The 18,952-nt window shown below is 39.8% G+C and overlaps 1 protein-coding gene across 2 annotated transcripts in view; it reads right to left on the bottom strand.

Annotated features, from left to right (window-relative positions):
• KCNN2 (potassium calcium-activated channel subfamily N member 2) overlaps window positions 1-18,952 on the bottom strand; it is a 498,316-nt gene that overhangs the window by 410,146 nt on the left and 69,218 nt on the right. The window contains exon 2 of one of the 2 annotated variants that reach the window (XM_047730738.1): window positions 14,375-14,442. The exons of the other annotated variant lie outside the window; for it this stretch is intronic. The gene's annotated coding sequence lies outside the window, so the exon portion shown is untranslated. The remainder of the gene's footprint in view (window positions 1-14,374; window positions 14,443-18,952) is intronic. 2 annotated transcript variants of the gene reach the window in all.

The following is an 18,952-nucleotide window of genomic DNA, read 5'->3' on the forward strand; positions in this document are numbered from 1 at the left end:
GCAAACAAATACACTGAAAGGTAAAGTGACTCAGACACAACAGTAGGATGTAAGCAACACACACAGGATAGTCTCCTGAAGTGCCAGGTTCAGGTGAACAGGGGACACTGCATGCCAGGGCACTCCAGGATCTCTTCTACATAAAGTCACTGGTTCAAGAGCAGAAAAAAGAGCTTTCTTAATGCAGAGAAACAGACAGAGAGGCAGACAAAATGAGGAGACAGAGAAGTTTACCCCAATGAAAGAACAGGACAAGACCACAGCCAGAGATCTATGCCAAACAGATAAAAGTAAAATGCCTGATATAGAATTTAAAACAATGGTCATAATGATTCAGTGGACTTGAGAAAAGAGTGGAGGCATGACTGGGACCCTTAAAAGAGAGATGAGGACAGACATAGCAGAGATAAAGGGAACAACAAATGAAATGAGAAACACATTTGTTAGAATAAACAGCAAGATGGAAAAATCAGAGGAATGAATTAATGACCTAGAAGACAAAGTAACAGAGAGAACCAGACTGAATAAAAGAGAGAAAAAAGAATTATGCAAAATGAGGATAGACCTAGGGAACTCAGTGACTCCATCAAACATAATAACATTCATATCACAGGAGTTCTGGAAGAAGATGAAACAGAAAAGAGGGCAGAAATTTATTTGAAGATATAATAGCTGAAAACCTTTCTAATCTGGGGAAGAAAACAGACATCCAGATTCAGGATGCACAGAGAACACCCATTAAAATCAACAAAAGCAGACCAAGACATATTGTAATTAAATTGGAAAAATATAGTGATAAAGAAAAAAATTTTCAAGCAGCAAGACTAAAGAAGACACTAACTTACAGGGGAAAACCCATAAGGCTAACAGGAGATTTTTCAACAAAAACTTTGCAAGCATGAAGAGGGTGGCATGATATATTCGAAGTGCTGGATGGGAAAAATCTGCAGCTGGGAATACTCTATCCAGCAAGGCTAAATTATTCAGAATAGAAAGAGAGAGTTGTCCAGACAAAAACTAAAGGAGTTCATGACCACCAACCCAATATAGGAGACTCTGAGTAGAAAGGAAAGACCAAAAGTGACAGTGTAAAGGTAGGAAACATAAAAGCAGTTAAAAAAAATTTTTTTTCTGTAAAAAGTAAGCCAAGGAACTCACAAAATAAAAGGATATAAAATATAATAACATATGCCTAAAATATGAGCAGGATAAGAGAAAAGAATGGGTTCAAACTTAAATGATCATCAACTGAATACAAACTGCTATATGCAGAAGAGGTTATACACAAATACAATAGTAACCATATCTTAAAAACCACTAATAAATATGCAAAGAATAAAAAGAAATAAATCCAAATGTATCACTTAAGAAAATCAGCAAAACATGAAGGAGAGAAAGACCAGAAAGGATCAGAGAAAATCTTCAGGAACAACAATAAACCAAGTAATAAAATAGCAATAAATACAAATCTGTCAATAAATACTTTGAATGTAAATGGACTAAATGCTCCATTCAAAAGACACAGGGTGTCAGAATGGATTAAAAAAAAAATAAGATCCATCTACATGCTGCCTATAAGAGATTCATTTTAGACTGAAGGAACCTGCAGATTGAAAGTGAGGGGATAGAGAAACATCTATCATGCAAATGGATGTCAAAAAGAAAGCCAGAGCAGCAATACTTATATGGACAAACTAGACTTTAAAACAAAGACTGTAAAAAGAGACAAAGAAGGACACTATATAATAATAAAGGGGACAATCCAACAAGAAGATATAACATCATAAATATTTATGCACCCAACATAGGAACACCCAAATACATTAAAAATTTAGTAACAAACATAAACTAATCAATAATACAATAATTGGAGGAGACTTTAACACCCTTTACATTAATGGACAGGACATCTAGATTGAAAATCAAAAGGAAACAATGGCTTTGAACAACACACTGGACCAGATGGGCTTAACAGATATATTCAGAGCACTCCATCCTAAAACAGCAGAATACACATTCTTTTCAAGTGCATATGAAACAGTCTCCAGAATAAATCACATATTAGCCCACAAAACAAACCTGAACAAATTCAAGAAGTTCAAAGTCATACCATGCATCTTGCTGACCACAATGCTATGAAACTAGGAGTCAACCATAGGAAAATTGGACCACAAATACATGGAGGTTAAATTACATGCTACTAAACAATGAATAAGTCAACAAGGAAATAAAAGAAGAAAAAAAGTACATGGAAACAAATGAAATTGAAAACATAACAGTCCAAAACCTCTGGGATGCAGCAAAAGTGATTCTAAGAGGGCAAGTACATAGCAATACAGGCCTACCTCAAGAAGCAAGAAAGGTCTCAAATAAACAACATGACCTTACACTCAAAGGAGCTAGAAAAAGAAAACCAACTGAAGGCTAAACCCAGCTGAAGGAAGGGAATAATAAAGATTAGAGCAGAAATAAATTATATCGACACTACAAAAAACAATGAAACCAGGGACTGGTTCTTTGGAAAAATCAATAATGTTGATAAACCTCTACCCAGACTTCTCAAGAAAAAAGAGGAAAAACTCAAATAGATAAAATCACAAATAGGAGAGGAGGAATAATACCAGCATCACAGAAATACAATTATAGGAGAATATTTTGAAAACTATATGCCAACAAATGGACAACTTTGAAGAAATAGATAAACTCCTAGAAATACATAAACTACCAACATTAAAACAGGAAGAAATAGAAAATTTGAACAGACCTATAACCAGCAAAGAAATTGAGTCAGTAATCAAAAATCTCCCAACAAACAAAAGCCCAGGACCAGATGGCTTCACAGGTGAAGTCTACCAAACATTTAAAGAATATCTAGTCTTCTCAAACTATTCCAAAAAACATAGAAGAGGAAGGAAAATATCCAAATTCATTCTATGAGGCCAGCATTACCCTGATAACGAACACAAATAAAGACACTGCTAACAAAGAGAACTACAGGTCAATATCCCTGATGAATATAGATGCAAAAATCCTCAATAAGATACTAGCAAACCAAATTCAACAACACATTAAAAAAAAATCACTCACCAGAATCAAATGGTATTTATTCCTGGGTTGCAAGGGTAGATCAATATTTACAGATCAATCATCATGATACATCACATCAATATAAGAAATTATAAGAACTATATGGTCATTTCAATAGATGCAAAAAAAAAGCATTTGACAAAACACAACATCATTCATGATAAAAACCCTAAATAAAGTATGTTTAGAGGGAACATACTTCATTATAATAAAGGCCATATATGAAAAACCCAGTTAACATCATCCTCTATTGGGAAAAACTGAGAGCTTTTCCTCTAAGATCAGAAATAAGACAAGGATGTCCTCTCTCCCCACTTTTATTCAACCTGGTACTAGAAGTCCTAGCCACAGCAATCAGACAACAACAACAAAAAATAATAATAAAGGGCAACCAAATCAGTAAGAAAGAAGTAAAAACTTTCACTATTTGCAGATGACATGATACTATATATAGAAAACCTGAAAGGCTCCACCAAAAAACTGGTAGAACTGATAAACAAATTCAGTAAAGTCACAGGATCCAAAATCAACATTCAAAAATCTGTTGAATTTCTATATACCAAGAATGAAGCAGCAGAAAGAGAAATTAAGAAAACAATCCCATTTACAATTGCACCAAAAATAATAAAATACCTAGGAATGAACCTAACCAAAGAGGTAAAGACCTATACTCTAAAAACTACACTGATGAAAGATACTATAGACAACACAAAGAAATGGAAAGACATTCCATCCTCCTGAATTATAAGAACAAATATTGTTAAAATGTCTATATTACCCAAAGCAATCTACACATTTAATTCAATCCTTGTCAAAATACCACCAGCATTTTTCACAGAGCTACAACAAACAATTCTAAAATTTGTATGGAACCACAAAAGACTCCAAATAGCCAAAGCAATCACAAAAAAAAGAAAGAAAGAAAGGAAAGGAAAGAAAAGAAAAGCTGGAGGCATCACAGTTCCAGACTTCAAGTTATACTACAAAGCTGAAATAATCAAGACAGTATGGTATTGGCACAGAAATAGACACATAGATCAATATAGCAGAATAGAAACCCAGAAATAAAGCCACAACTATATGGCCAGTTAACCTTCAACAAAGAAAATCCAATGAGAAAAGGACAGTCTCTTCAACAAATTGTGTCAGGAAAACTGGACAATTCCATGCAAAAGAGTGAAACTGGACCACTTTCTTATACCACACACAAAAATAGATGCCAAATAGATTAAGGACTTAAATGTGACACCTGAAACCATAAAAGTCCTGGAAGAAAACACAAGCAGTAACCTTTTTGACATTGGCCATAACAACTTTGTTCTAGTTATGTCTCCTGAGGCAAGGGAAACAAAAGCAAAAATAAACTACTGGAACTACACCAAAATGGAAAGCTTCTACACAGTGAAGGAAACAATCAACAAAATTAAAAGGCAACCTACTGAATGGGAAATTTGCAAATGAGCTATCTGATAAAGGGTCAGGATCAAAATACATAAAGAACTTCTATAACTCAACACCAGAAAAAGATCCATTTAAAGAATGGGCAGAAGACATGAACAGACATTTTTCCAAAGACATCCAGCTGCCTAACAGACACAAGAAAAGATGTTCACCATCACTCACCATCAGGGAAATGCAAATCAAAACCACAATGAGCTATCACCCTACACCTGTCAGACGGCTAAAATCAACAACACAAGAAACAACAGGTGTTGGTGTGGATGTGGAGAAATTAAAGAGAAATTTTCTTCTTTCTCCCTCCCGCTCTGCTGCTCCCCTTGCTTGTGCTCTTTGTCAAATGCATGGGTAAAATATTTTTTAAAAATTCTTTTTTGAGCATCACTGCTGATGTAGTGATGTGCTGTGATTGTCTGGGGAAGGTGGCAAAGAAGGAATTCCAAATAGCTCACCATGACACCAGGGCCCCCAGAAATAAGGAGAGTCAAAGATGTGCCTTTTCGGCAGGCTGGAGAACTCTATGGAGTAAACCCTTCCCTTTATATCCCTCCAGTTCTGTAGCAGCACAGTTGTTCTAGCTGAAGGCTACCCATGCAGAACAACACTCTGGTACACAACCCTTCGGCTACAGCAAGGCTAGCCTCTTCGCCATCCTCATGGCTATATCTACTTGATACAATCCAGCCCTCGCCACTTATTGGCTTTGTGACTTGGGGCAAGCCAATTCACCTCCCTGAGTTTCTGTCCTCAGCACAAAAATACGATTGTGAGTGGTACCTATCTGTGGCAATTAAATGAGCGAATGCAGGTCATATGGTGGCACAGCAACTTAGACCCTATGAAGGCTCAAGGAATAGAAATGATGTTGCTAACCCTCATTTTGTCCTGGTTCCTGGGGTTCTTCCCACCAGGAAAGCTTCCCCTCCTCTTCTTAACGACCTCACTCACCCTCTCCTCTTCCTTTCAAGACAAGTGCAGGCTCCTCCAGGCTTTCCTCCAGGCTCCTTGGCTTGTCTCTTTTAGGGACACCTGGGTCCACACATACTTACAGACAGTCGCAGAGGCTTAAGTAGTTCAGCATTGTCCATTCACTTCATAGGCAGACTACTGTTACCAAGGAGCATGTTGCCATGACTCAAGAAAGAGTGCTCAGATACTGGTGCTGGCTACTCCCAGGTGTGAGGGACCATCCTGTGACATCCACTGTGTTTACTAGAAAAAGGAAGGTTATGGCACCCAGCAGGTTGCTGGAGTAGGCAGAACAAGTTAGGTAGGGGAATGGGTAAGACAGAGGATGCCTTCCTGAAGTCTTGCTGATAGTAGTTCCCAAGGTTCTCAGAGGAGTTACCAAGAACATGTGTAAGGGTTAACTAGGTTAGAAAGCCTCTGACTGGGCCCTAGGTCTGCAGCTGTCCAGCTACTTCTAAGCAAGCTTTTCTGATATACTTCGTCATGCCTGATCTCCTCTATAAAAATAAAGCCAGAAATCAAATTCCCCTCTTGGCTCTACGTATTCGTGCTTCTGAGTCTCACTGTTTTCATAGCTGAATGTCTACCACTGTCAAGGTCACAGAGCCCTCTTATCCTTCTTACAAGCAGAGACAGTGGCCAAACACCATTATCAAACAAGAGCTGTCTGCACCTTTCCCTGCGTGACTTCTCATATTCATGGAAGCAGATGGCAATTTTATGATGAATCGACCACACGGGTGAGTAACTCTCCAGGGAAGCGAAAGAGGAGGACGTGTCCTCATCCCTATAATCCAAGAAGAATTCTTTCAACAGCATAAATAAACTGATGGTTGTTCCAAACCAAAGTCTCCTACAATTTGCCAGAGGAAGAAAGATGGATGGAGTCCAAGTAGAAATTTACCAAATTCAAGTAACAGTGGGAAACACCACCTGTAGGTCTGAATGACTAGATACTGTTTTAAGTTTCACAACAGGCCTGAGAAATGCATTTGTAACCATAAGCCATATTTCCAGGAAGTAATGGATATTGCTAAACCACCTCCAAAAGCCTTTGGTTAAGGGAATAAATAACTCTCTTCTGACAATTTTCCAGTGAATCCTCTCTTCATACAATGTATAAAGCTAATCTTGGTCAAACGATCACAAAATCAATAGTAATGAAGACTTCAAAAAAATAACAATTTACTTTATCCTCTCCATATAAAAAATTCTAAAGATATCTAATCTACAATGACTCCTCATGTAATTTGTGGGTCACTTTCGTTAGAGAATAAAAAAAAAAACTTCCATTCTACCATTGAAACTAATATTACACTCTATGTTAACTGGAACTTTAAAAAAAAGCTTGAAACATAAAAAAATAAAATAAAACATCTAAATGTTGAAAAATTCTCCCTTTGCCTCCCTGACTGCAGAGAATAGCCATTTTTCCCCCCTGTATTCATTCTCCCTTTCCCTGGCAATGACCCTCCAGTTTCCCCCATAAAGGCCCACCTGTTTCTCACTTTGCTCTTTGTAACTTAGGGGGAAAGCAGCACAGATGGGGCAGGGGGTGGGGGAAGGATGGATTTCCCACCTTGGTTCCCTGGTAAGCATTTCACAGTCAGTTCACCTGGAAGGAGCTGCAACCAATCAGACTCTTCCTTAGTTCGTATCTTTTCCTCTCTACCTTGTATCCTTCCACCCCATCTCTACAGATCTGTATTCTCTACTTCTTTTTTTTTTTAAGATTTTATTTATTTATTTGACAGACAGAGATCACAAGTAGGCAGAGAAGCAGGCAGAGAGAAAGGAGGAAGCAGGCTCCTTGCCGAACAAGGAACCTGACAGGGGGCTCGATCCCAGAATCCTGGGATCATGACCTGAGCTGAAGGCAGAGGCTTTTACCCACTGAGCCACCCAGGTTCCCCTCTGCTTCTTTTTTTTTTTTTTTAAGATTTTGTTTCAGAGAGAGAGAGAGAGTATACAAGCAGGAGGAGTAGCAGGCAGAGGGAGAAGCAGGCTCCCTGCTGAGCAGGGAGCTGGATGCAGAACTCAAACCCAGGACCCAGGGATCATGACCCCAGCCAAAGGCAGACACTTAACTGACTGGGCCACCCCGGCGTCCTGCTTTCTCCACTTCTTCAAGCACATGGCAGAATACCGTGCCCCCACAGCTCCGAGGTTTTGTAGTTTCCGCCTCAATCTCATGCCAACACCTATCATATGCCTTTATAATCCAATTCCAAAAGATCAAGAAAAAGACTCTAACGACCACATGTTTATCTACCACTGAACAAGGAGCTATCGCCAAGAGTATATGGGTAAACTTATATTAGCACAAAGTTGGGTGGCCCCTTCCTCACCAATCTGGGATCCCACACCAAAAGAGAGGGTGGGCCCTATTAGCTGGGTGATATGCCAAAGGCCACCTACTACCATCTCCTTCTTCCCTTTTAATGACAACTTTTATTTCTCAATGTGCCCGTTATTCCTTAGATCGCCCAGAATGGCCATTTCTCAAGTGACAGATAGTCAGCCATGATTCACACAAGATGGCAAAACTTGGGAAACCCAGGTACCGACATGTTGAAGAATCCAATGTACACAAAGCCAACACTGACACTGGTGTTACTGTCTATAAAAGATCATGCAGGTAAATGATCGTATAGAATTTTCACAAGGGCTTTATCATCAACCTCATCCACTCAGATGCCCCAGGCAAGGTCTCCAACAGCCAATCCACAGCAGACAATGTTAATATGTTGTATTTATAACTTCCACAATACTAGCCACAGTCTGAAGAATTTTAAAACCATTTTGTAGGTGATAAATGCCGGTTATTTGAAATGATGTTTGCAAGGCAGGTTAACCAAGAAAAAGATGGTTTGCATCAAACAGAGAACTTCAGAGCTTCCAGGAACATCTGAATCATTGTCCAGATTTTGCTGCTTGGAAGCATATATTTTACAATCCCAACCATATAGAATAATCGCTAGGTTTAATGAATTTCATGAAACCCTGACATTTTAGTAAATTGATTCAAAGCAAAGAAATTCCCAGAATGAGGGAGGATTCGAACTTCTCCACACCATGCGATGACAGAGATTCCATTAGCTGACAACAATGCAGGCACGTATGGATCTATTTTTACTTATCTATATGCCACCAACTGCCACTGTGAGAAAAAATACGCTTTATGACAGAATTTAGCGATCAGTGCCCCCCAAACCCAGAATCCCAGTCACTCATTCAGCCATTAATCCTGTGTTGCCTTGCAAATTTCTTTTCTGAAGTAGTTTAATTTATACCGACAATCTGATTTTCTTTTCAATTTCTCTTTCCCCTCGTTGTCCTCTTTTTCTCCGCTCTTCCTGTTAGTCCCATTGCCATGAGGAACTAGCACTCCAGTCAGCCAACACAGAAATTTGGGTGATGTAATTCATTCTCTCTCTTTCTCTCTCTCTCTCTCTCATCCGTAACATCCTAACCAAACGACAAGCCATGTCCAGTCTCTCCAAGACATACTTTTTCCTTTCTACAGACTTACTTTTCAGAGTACTTAGAAGTTCACAGCACAACTGAGGGACAGAGGGTATAGAGATGTCCCGTATGTGTCATGTCCCCATGCACACAGCCTCCCCACACACACATCAGAGTGTGAACTGTTAGCAGTAATAAGTCCACACCAATACACTTTTTCATCACCCCAAATCCTGGGATTTTATCTATGGTTCTGACAAATGTAATGAAATGTATAACCCTTAGCCACCACTGATCTTTTTACTGTCTTCTTAACTTTGTCTTTTCAAGAATATCAGATAGTTGGGATCATACAGTCAGTATAGAGCCTTTTCAGACTGACTTCTTTCACTTAATAGCATGCATGAAACATTCTTCCATGTATCTGCATGGCTTCATAGGGCATTTCTTTTTAGCAATGAATGATATTCCATGGGCTGGATGCGCCACTGTTCATGTATTCATTCATCTACTGAAGGACATCCCAATTCCTTCTAAGTTTTAGCTGTGTAAAATGTATAAAGCTGTTATAAATATTTTTAAACTGCTAAATGTATGAGTGAGTTTTTAAAATTAACATATAATGTATTATTTGTTTCAGGGGTACAGGTCTGTGATTCATCTGTCTTATATAACACCCAGAGCTCAATACATCACATGCCCTCCTTCATGTCCATCACCCAATTACTCCATCCCCTCCCCACCCCCCTCGAGCAACCCTCTGTTTCCTAACTTTAAGAGTCTCTTATGGTGTGTCTCCCTCTCTGATTTCATCTTGTTTCATTTTTTTCCCCTTTTCCCCTATGATCCTCTGCCTTGTTTATTAAATTCAACACATCAGTGAGATCTTATGGTATTGTCTTTCTCTGATTGACGTATTTCGCTCCACATAATTCCCTCCAGTTCCATCCACATCATTGCAAAAGACAGGATTTCTTTTTTGATGGCTGTGTAATATTCCATTGTGTATATATAGTACACTTTCTTTATCCATTCATCTGTTGATGGTCATCTGGGCTCTTTTCATAGTTGGGCTATCATGGACATTGCCACTATAAACATTGGGGTGCAGGTGCCCCTTCAGATCATTACCTTTGTATCTTTGGGGTAAATACCCAGTAGTGCAATCACTGGGTCATAGGATAGCTCTATTTTCAACTTTTTGAGGAACCTCCATGCTGCTTTCCAGAGTGGCTGCACTAGCTTGCATTCCCGCCAACAGTGTAGGAGGGTTCTCCTTTCTCCACATCCTTGCCAGCATCTGTCATTTCCTGACTTGTTAATTTTGGCCATTCTGATGATAAACATTTATGTACAGGTTTTTGTGTGAACTAAAACCTCAGTTCATTTGGATAAACATCAGAAATGTGATTGTTAGATGTTACAGTAAGTGTATGTTTAGTTTGGGAAGAAACTGCCAAACTCTCTTCCAAAGAACCTGTACCAATTTGGATTTCCATCAGCAATGCACAAGAGTTCCTGTTGCTCCACATGCCCACTAGCATTTGCTGTTGTCAGTACTGTGGATTTTCACCATGCTACTCAGTATACGGTGATATCTCATTGTTCCAACTACCTCGCAAAATCTTTTGATTGCTGTAGGTCGCACTGTCATGATCAGTGTTTTGGCTTCCTCCTCCTTACCTAGACTGCAGAATCATACATACCCTCAGTTCATTTTATTCATGGTCCATGAGGAGAGGAAAGTTTCTTTTAGTTTTATTTTTCCTGAATTTATGATATTTGGAGAACTGTTATTTTTTTTTCCTTCAAGTTTTTATTTAAATTCCAGTTAGTTAACAGAGTGTGATATTAGTTTTGGGTGTACAATACAGTGATTCAACACTTCCATACAATAGCAGGTGCTCAGGGCGCCTGGGTGGCTCAGTGGGTTAAAGCCTCTGCCTTTGGCTCAGGTCATGATCCCAGAGTCCTGGGATCGAGCCCCACATCAGGCTCTCTACTCAGAGGGAGCCTGCTTCCGCCTCTCTCTCTGCCTGCTTCTCTGCCTACTTGTGATCTCTGTCAAATAAATAAATAAAATCTTAAAAAAAATAGCATGTGCTCATCACAAGGGCCCTCCTTAATCCCCATCACCTGTTTCACCCATCCTCCACCCCACCCCCTCTGGTAACCATCAGTTTGTTCTCCAGAGTTAAGAGTCTGTTTTTCAGTTTGTCTGTTTCCCTTTTTTCATTTGTTTTGTTTCTTAAATTCCACATACGAGTGAAATCATGTGGTATATCTTTCTCTGACTGGTTTATTTAGCCTAGCATTATACCTCTAGATCCATTCCTATCATTGCAAATGGCAAGATTTCACTCTTTTTCTGGCTGAGTAATATTCCATTGTGTGGATAAAGTCTTTATCCATTCCATACACTGGAGCTGCTTCTGTAATTTGGCTATTACAGATAATGCTGCCATAAACATAGGGATGCATGTATCCTTTCAAATGATAGTTTCTGTATTCTTTGGGTATATATCCAGTAGTGTGATTGCTGCATTGTAGGGTAGCTCTATTTTTAACTTCCTGAGGACCCTCTATGCTGTTTTCCACAGTGGCTGCAACAGTTTGCATTCCTCCCAAGAGTGCACAATGTTCCTTTTTCTCCACATCCTCACCAACACCTGTTGTTTCTTGTGTTGTTGATTTTAGCCACTCTGACAGGTGTGAGGTGATATCTCGTTGTGGCTTTGATTTACATTTCCCTGATGATGAGTGATGGTGAACATCTTTTCTTGTGTCTGTTGGGCAACTGGATATCTTCTTTGGAAGAATGTCTCTTCATGTGTTCTGCCCATTCTTTAATTGGATCTTTTTCTGATATTGAGTTATAGAAGTTCTTTATGTATTTTGGATCCTGACCCATTATCAGATCATTTGCAAATACTTCTCCCATTCAGTATGTTGCCTTTTAATTTTGTTGATAGTTTTCTTTGCTGCATAGAAGCTTTTTTTAAATTTATTTTCTTTCTTTTCAGTGTTTCAGAATTCATTGTTTATGCACCACACCCAGTGCTCCATGCAATACATGACCTCCTTAATACCCACCACCAGAAGCTTTTTATTTTGATGGAGTCCCAGTAGTTTATTTTTGCTTTGTTTCTCTTGCCTCAGGAAACGTACCAAGAAAAACGTTGCTATGGCTGTTATCGAAAAGGTTGCTGCTAGTGTTTTTCTTCTAGGATTTTAATGGTTTCAGGTGTCACATTTAGATCCTTAATCCATTTTGAGTTTATTTTTGTGTGTGGTATAAGAAAGTGGTTCAATTTCATTCTTTTGCATGGAGATGCCCAGTTTTCCTGACACAATTTGTTGAAGAGATTGTCCTTTTCTCATTGTGTATTTTTTCCTGCTTTGTTGAAGGTTAACTGGCCACATAGTTGAGGGTTTATTTCTGGGTTGTCTATCCTGCTCTACCAATCTATGTGTCTATTTTTGTGCCAATACCGCACTGTGTTGATTACTTCAGCTTTGTAATAGAGCTTGAAATTTGGAACTGTGATGTTTCCAGGAAATTCTTTATTTTACATTCTCAGCTATATCCCTAGAACTTTTAACAGTGCCTGGCACAGACTGGGGACTGGATAAGCATTTGTTAAGTGAGCAAATGAGTTCTACCAATGTAGTCCGAAGCAACAAAAGGAATCTGCATTCATTTAGCTTTTCACATACAGAACCATCCTCCTGCATATCTACTTCTAATCTCAACAGTTAATACAGAAACTAGAAGAATAAAAATATTTATCAAGCTTTGGAAAAGGGGCTTTTGGGCTAGTTGTGATTCTCACCAATTGTCCACAGTACCTTTTATTTTTTCTTTTTTTATATAATTTATTATGTTATGTTAATCACCATACAGTCCATCATTAGTTTCTGATGCAGTGTTCCATGATTCATTGTTTGCATATAACACCATGCAATCCATGCCCTCCTTAATGTGCATCACCAGTCTCACCCATCCTCCCATCCCCCTCCCCTCTGAAACCTTCAGTCTGTTTCCCGGAGTCCACAGTCTGTCATGGTTCATCTCCCCCTCTGACATCCCCCCTTTGTTTTTCCCTTCCTTCTCCTAACGTCCCCACACTAACTGTGTAATGGCAACTGCTCCTTTCATTGGTGATTTTAATTTGGATGATGAGGTTAAGGCCTGACTTCATTAATGTTCTCACGTATGTGAATAATTGTTATATGAAAGATTCTAGACATCTGCCAGTAATTCCGATTTCAGAATGGTCTCAGTGTGTTTTCAGAAAGAACTTGACTCGACATAAAAACTTCAGAATGATTAGACTGAAAATCTCCCAAGTAACGGTAATAAAATAGTCCTATTTAGAGATCTTTAAAGATGAGAAAGCAAAACTTTTTTCAAGTTTTAAAAAATCTTTTAAGCGATTAGTGAAATTAGTTAAATTAGTTAAAAAGAGAAGTACCATACAATCTAGTAATTCCACTACTGGGTATTTACCCAAAGAAAACAAAAATTCCAATTTGAAAAGATATGTGCACCCCTCTGTTTATAGCAGGATTATTTACAAGAGCCAAGATATGGAAACAACCCCAGTGCCCATTGACAGATAAATGGATAAAGAAAACTGAAGCAACCCCAGTGCCCACTGATAAACAGATAAAGAAAATGTGGGATACATATATAGAAATATTACGCAGCCATAAAAAAGAGTGAGATCTTGCTATTTGCCACAACATGGATGGACCTAGAGGGTATTATGGCAAGTGAAATAAGTCAGAGAAAGACAAATACTGTATGATTTCACTTGTATGTGAAATTTAAAAAACAAAACAAAGCAGAAACAGACCCACAAACACTGAGAACAGGTGGGGGTTGCCAGAGTGGAGAATGGGTGGAGGTTGGGCAAAATGGGTGAAGGAGAGTGGGAGATGCAGGCTTCCAGTTATGGAATGAGTAAGTTACGAGGATCAGAGGTCCAGCATAGAGAACATAGTCAATGACGACTGAGCACAGCATAACATATATGGACTTGCAGAATCCCTCTGTTGTACACCGAAATTGATGTAACATTGTATGTCAACCATACATCAATAAAAAAATGTAAAATCATAAAAAATAAAATAAGACAAAATACGTGCCATGGAGAGCTGCTTCCCACAGTTTCATAAGGTTCCCTCTGCTCTCTGAATCCTGATTCCCTCTCCATCCTTGGTATGCTCCTATCCAAATTTCATGTCAAAACATAAAACAATTGAGACTAAAGCTAACCAACTCATCTCTGCCTTTCAAGTTTCCAGGTGCAAAACAATGACCCACCAGGAGGAATTATTTTCTCTGAACTGAGGGGTTGGAAAGAAACACCCTTACCCTGGGCAGACCTACCGATTTTGAAGTAATACGGCCTCACTTCCATGTGTTGTTCATCTTTACAGAAGTTATTTTAATTCAGCCTGAAAAATAAAACACAATATAGACATTTCCTGTTTCTCCGCCCATGAGCTTATTTAAATTTTCATCTTTTAATTGGGCTCATAATATAAAAAATCCTCTTTACACCTACAGTCCTTTGGGAGAGCTTTACTCAGTTTATATACTTAAGAGATTATCCCCAGAGAAATGTTTCAGGCCCAAAATCACTACAAAAAATGGGCAGAAAAAAAAAATCAAATTATATCAGTTGCGTTTTTGCCAAAGCCCCTGGAACCCAGTCTGTTTTTGAAGATTTTATTTATTTATTAGAGAGAGAGAGAGCATAAGCAGGGGAAGCAGCTGGCAGAGAGAGAGGGAGAAGCAGACTCCCTGCTGAGCAGGGAGCCGGATGTGGGCCTCGATCCCAAGACCCCAGGATCATGGTCTCAGCCAAAGGCAGCCACTAACCAACTGAGCCACCCAGGTGCCATGACCCAGAAGACTTTTTAAAGCATAGGTGGCATTCGGGTCCTTTTATATCTTCTTGTTATTCCCCTTTACTTCTCATTCCATGCCTTTCTCTGGGTGATATTATCCAAGTAGTATCAGAATTACCAATAACTCATCCTTTTAGTCTGTGTTCTAGAACTATCTGGCAATGCCCACCTGACATTCTCCTTGAATATTTCCAATACCTCTTGAAATGCACAAATCTAAATTTTGACTCCTGACTTACTCTTAAATTCTCCTTCCCTAAAACATGTGTTTCCCCCAGCCTTATCCGTTTCAGGGACTCAAACTGCCATCCACCCAGCTGTGCAAGCCAGAAAGTGGCTGCCTGCCTCAGGCCTGCTGACTTATACTTCCAAAAGTTTCATTAAAATTTACCTTCTGTATTTCCAGGAGCACCACCCTGTCCAGATTATATTACCTTTTACAGCAATATCCATCCTCCTGCTCTCCCTGAACCTTCTCTTGCTCACTCTTCAATCCATTCTGGACTGTGTAGGCAAAATGGCCTTTTTTTTTAAATAAAGATTTACTTACTTGAGAGAGAGAGAGTGAGAGAGGAGGGGTGGGGAGAGGTGGGGAGGGCCAGAGAGAGGAGGAGAAGCAGACACGCTGCTGAGCAGGGAGCCCAACACGGGTCTCAATCCCAGGACCCTGAGATCATGACCTGAGCTAAAGGCAGCTGTTTAACCAAATGAGCCACCCAGGCGCCCCCAAAGTGGTCTTTTAATTTCAAGTATGTCCCTTTCATCCCAATGATGTTTTAGGAAAAACAATGAACTCCTCAACCTGGAAGAAAATGGTGCTCATGACCACGGCCATTCTTCTGTAAGGATCCATGCCTAGGAAGTCACTTCTTCATTTTCTATGCCCTAACTCGAGCCCAATATTCACAAGTGTGGATGAGTAACTGGTATGTCTGACCCTTCACTAGACCAATCTTGAAGGCAGAATATGCATTTTTTTTCTCACAGTTTTATTCCAGCACTAATACGGTTCAGAGCACCATAGGTGTCCCCCACAAACAATGGTTCAGATGGACAGACGACCTTTCCTTGAAGGACAAGTAACTAGCCGTAGGTAGGATCCAGAAAGAAAGAGATACAGAATATCACTTTCCTATGTAACTTCTTCTCCCTCTCCCAGGATATTTGAAATTCGAATCCTCAGACAGGAGCCCTCTTATGTCATGATTGGAAAGGAAGCTTAAAATAAAAATGCCCTTGGGGGAAGGGAGGAGTCAAGATGGCGGAGAAGTAGCAGGCTGAGACTACTTCAGGTAGCGGGAGATCAGCTAAATAGCTTATCTAAAGATTGCAAACACCTACAAATCCAACGGGAGATTGAAGAGAAGAACAGCAATTCGAGAAACAGAAAATCAACCACTATCTGAAAGGTAGGACTGGCGGAGAAGTGAATCCAAAACGACTGGAAGATAGACCGCGGGGGGAGGGGCAGGCGAGCGGCGGAGCAACGGAGCACAAAAATCAGGACTTTTAAAAGTCTGTTCCGCTGAGGGACATCACTCCAGAGGCTTAACCGGGGTGAAGCCCAGGCGGGGTCAGCGCGGCCTCAGGTCCCACAGGGTCACAGAAGGATCGGGGGTGTCTGAGTGTCGCAGAGCTTACCGGTATTAGAACAGGAAATCCGGCTACAGAGACAGAGCCGAGGAGTGAGCTCTAAACTCAGGGTTACCTTGAACCAGTCGCAGGATCGGTCAGCTCGGAGCGCGGCCGGAGGCAGGGTGATGGGAGTCAATGGGTGCTGTTCTCTGAGGGCGCACTGAGGAGTGGGGCCCCGGGCTCTCGGCTCCTCCGGGCCGGAGACCGGGCCGCCATCTTCACTCCCGTCTTCCAGAACTCTACAGAAAGCGCTCAGGGAACAAAAGCTCCCGAAAGCAAACCCAGCAAACCCAAGAGGATTACTCAGCCCGGCCCCGGGTAAGGGCGGTGCAACTCCGCCTGGGGCAAAGACGCTTGAGAATCACTACAACAGGCCCCTCCCCCCAGAAGATCAACGAGAAACCCAGCCAGGACCAAGTTCACCTACCAAGGAGTGCAGTTTCAATACCAAGGAGAGCGGTGGAATTCCAGAGGAGAAGAAAGCAAAGCATGGAACTCATGGCTTTCTCCCCATGATGCTTTAGCCTTGCAGTTAATTTAATTATTTTTTTCTTTTTCAATTTTTTTTCTCTTCTTCTGCTAAATTTTTTTAACTTTTACTGTTTTCTTTTTTAACGTTTTTTCAATAGTTTATCTAATATATATATATATATATATTTCCTTTTTATATTTTTTATCGGCTTTCTTTTTTTAATAGTTTCTTTTTTTTTTCTTTCTGAACCCCTTTTTATCCCCTTTCTCCCCCCTTTCGGGATCTCTTCTGATTTGGCTAAAGCATATTTTCCTGGGGTTGTTGCCACCCTTTTAGTATTTTACTTGCTCCTTCATATACTCTTATCTGGACAAAATGACAAGGCGGAAAAATTCACAACAAAAAAAAGAACAAGAAGCAGTACCAAAGGCTAGGGACCTAATCAATACAGACATTGGTAATATGTCAGATATAGAGTTCAGAATGATGATTCTCAAGGTTCTAGCCGGGCTTGAAAAAGGCATGGAAGATATTAAAGCAACTCTCTCGGGAGATATAAAAGCCCTTTCTGGAGAAATAAAAGAACTAAAATCTAACCAATTGAAATCAAAAAAGCTATTAATGAGGTGGAATCAAAAATGGAGGCTCTCACTGCTAGGATAAACGAGGCAGAAGAAAGAATTAGCGATATAAAAGACCAAATGACAGAGAATAAAGAAGCTGAGCAAAAGAGGGACAAACAGCTACTGGACCACGAGGGGAGAATTCGAGAGATAAGTGACACCATAAGACGAAACAACATTAGAATAATTGGGATTCCAGAAGAAGAGGAAACAGAGAGGGGAGCAGAAGGTATATTGGAGAGAATTATTGGAGAGAATTTCCCCAATATGGCAAAGGGAACAAGCATCAGGAAATCCAGGAGGTTCAGAGAACCCCCCTCAAAATCAATAAGAATAGGTCCACACCCCATCACCTAATAGTAAAATTGACAAGTCTTAGTGACAAAGAAAAGATCCTGAAAGCAGCCCGGGAAAAGAAGTCTGTAACGTACAATGGTAAAAATATTAGATTGGCAGCAGACTTATCCACAGAGACCTGGCAGGCCAGAAAGAGCTGGCATGATATATTCAGAGTACTAAATGAGAAAAACATGCAGCCAAGAATACTATATCCAGCTAGGCTATCATTGAAAATAGAAGGAGAGATTAAAAGCTTCCAGGACAAACAAAAACTGAAAGAATTTGCAAATACCAAACCAGCTCTACAGGAAATATTGAAAGGGGTCCTCTAAGCAAAGAGAGACCCTAAAAGTAGTAGATCAGAAAGAAACAGAGACAATATACAATAACAGTCACCTTACAGGCAAAACAATGGCACTAAATTCATATCTCTCAATACTTACCCTGAATGTTAATGGGCTAAATGCCCCAATCAAAAGACACAGGGTATCAGAATGGATAAAAAAAAAACAAAACCCATCTATATGTTGCCTACAAGAAACTCATCTTAAACCCGAAGACACCTCCAGGTTTAAAGTGACGGGGTGGAAAAGAATTTACCATGCTAATGGACATCAGAAGAAAGCAGGAGTGGCAATCCTTATATCAGATCAATTAGATTTTAAGCCAAAGACTATAATAAGAGATGGGGAAGGACACTATATCATACTCAAAGGAACTGTCCAACAAGAAGATCTAACAATTTTAAATATCTATGCCCCTAACGTGGGAGCAGCCAACTATATAAACCAATTAATAACAAAATCAAAGAAACACATCGACAAGAATACAATAATAGTAGGGGATTTTAACACTCCCCTCACTGAAATGGACAGATCATCCAAGCAAAAGATCAACAAGGAAATCAAGGCCTTAAATGACACACTGGACCAGATGGACATCACAGATATATTCAGAACATTTCATCCCAAAGCAACAGAATACA

This window comes from Lutra lutra, chromosome 5 (genome assembly GCF_902655055.1).
Source record: "Lutra lutra chromosome 5, mLutLut1.2, whole genome shotgun sequence".
Lineage (NCBI taxonomy): Eukaryota > Metazoa > Chordata > Mammalia > Carnivora > Mustelidae > Lutra > Lutra lutra.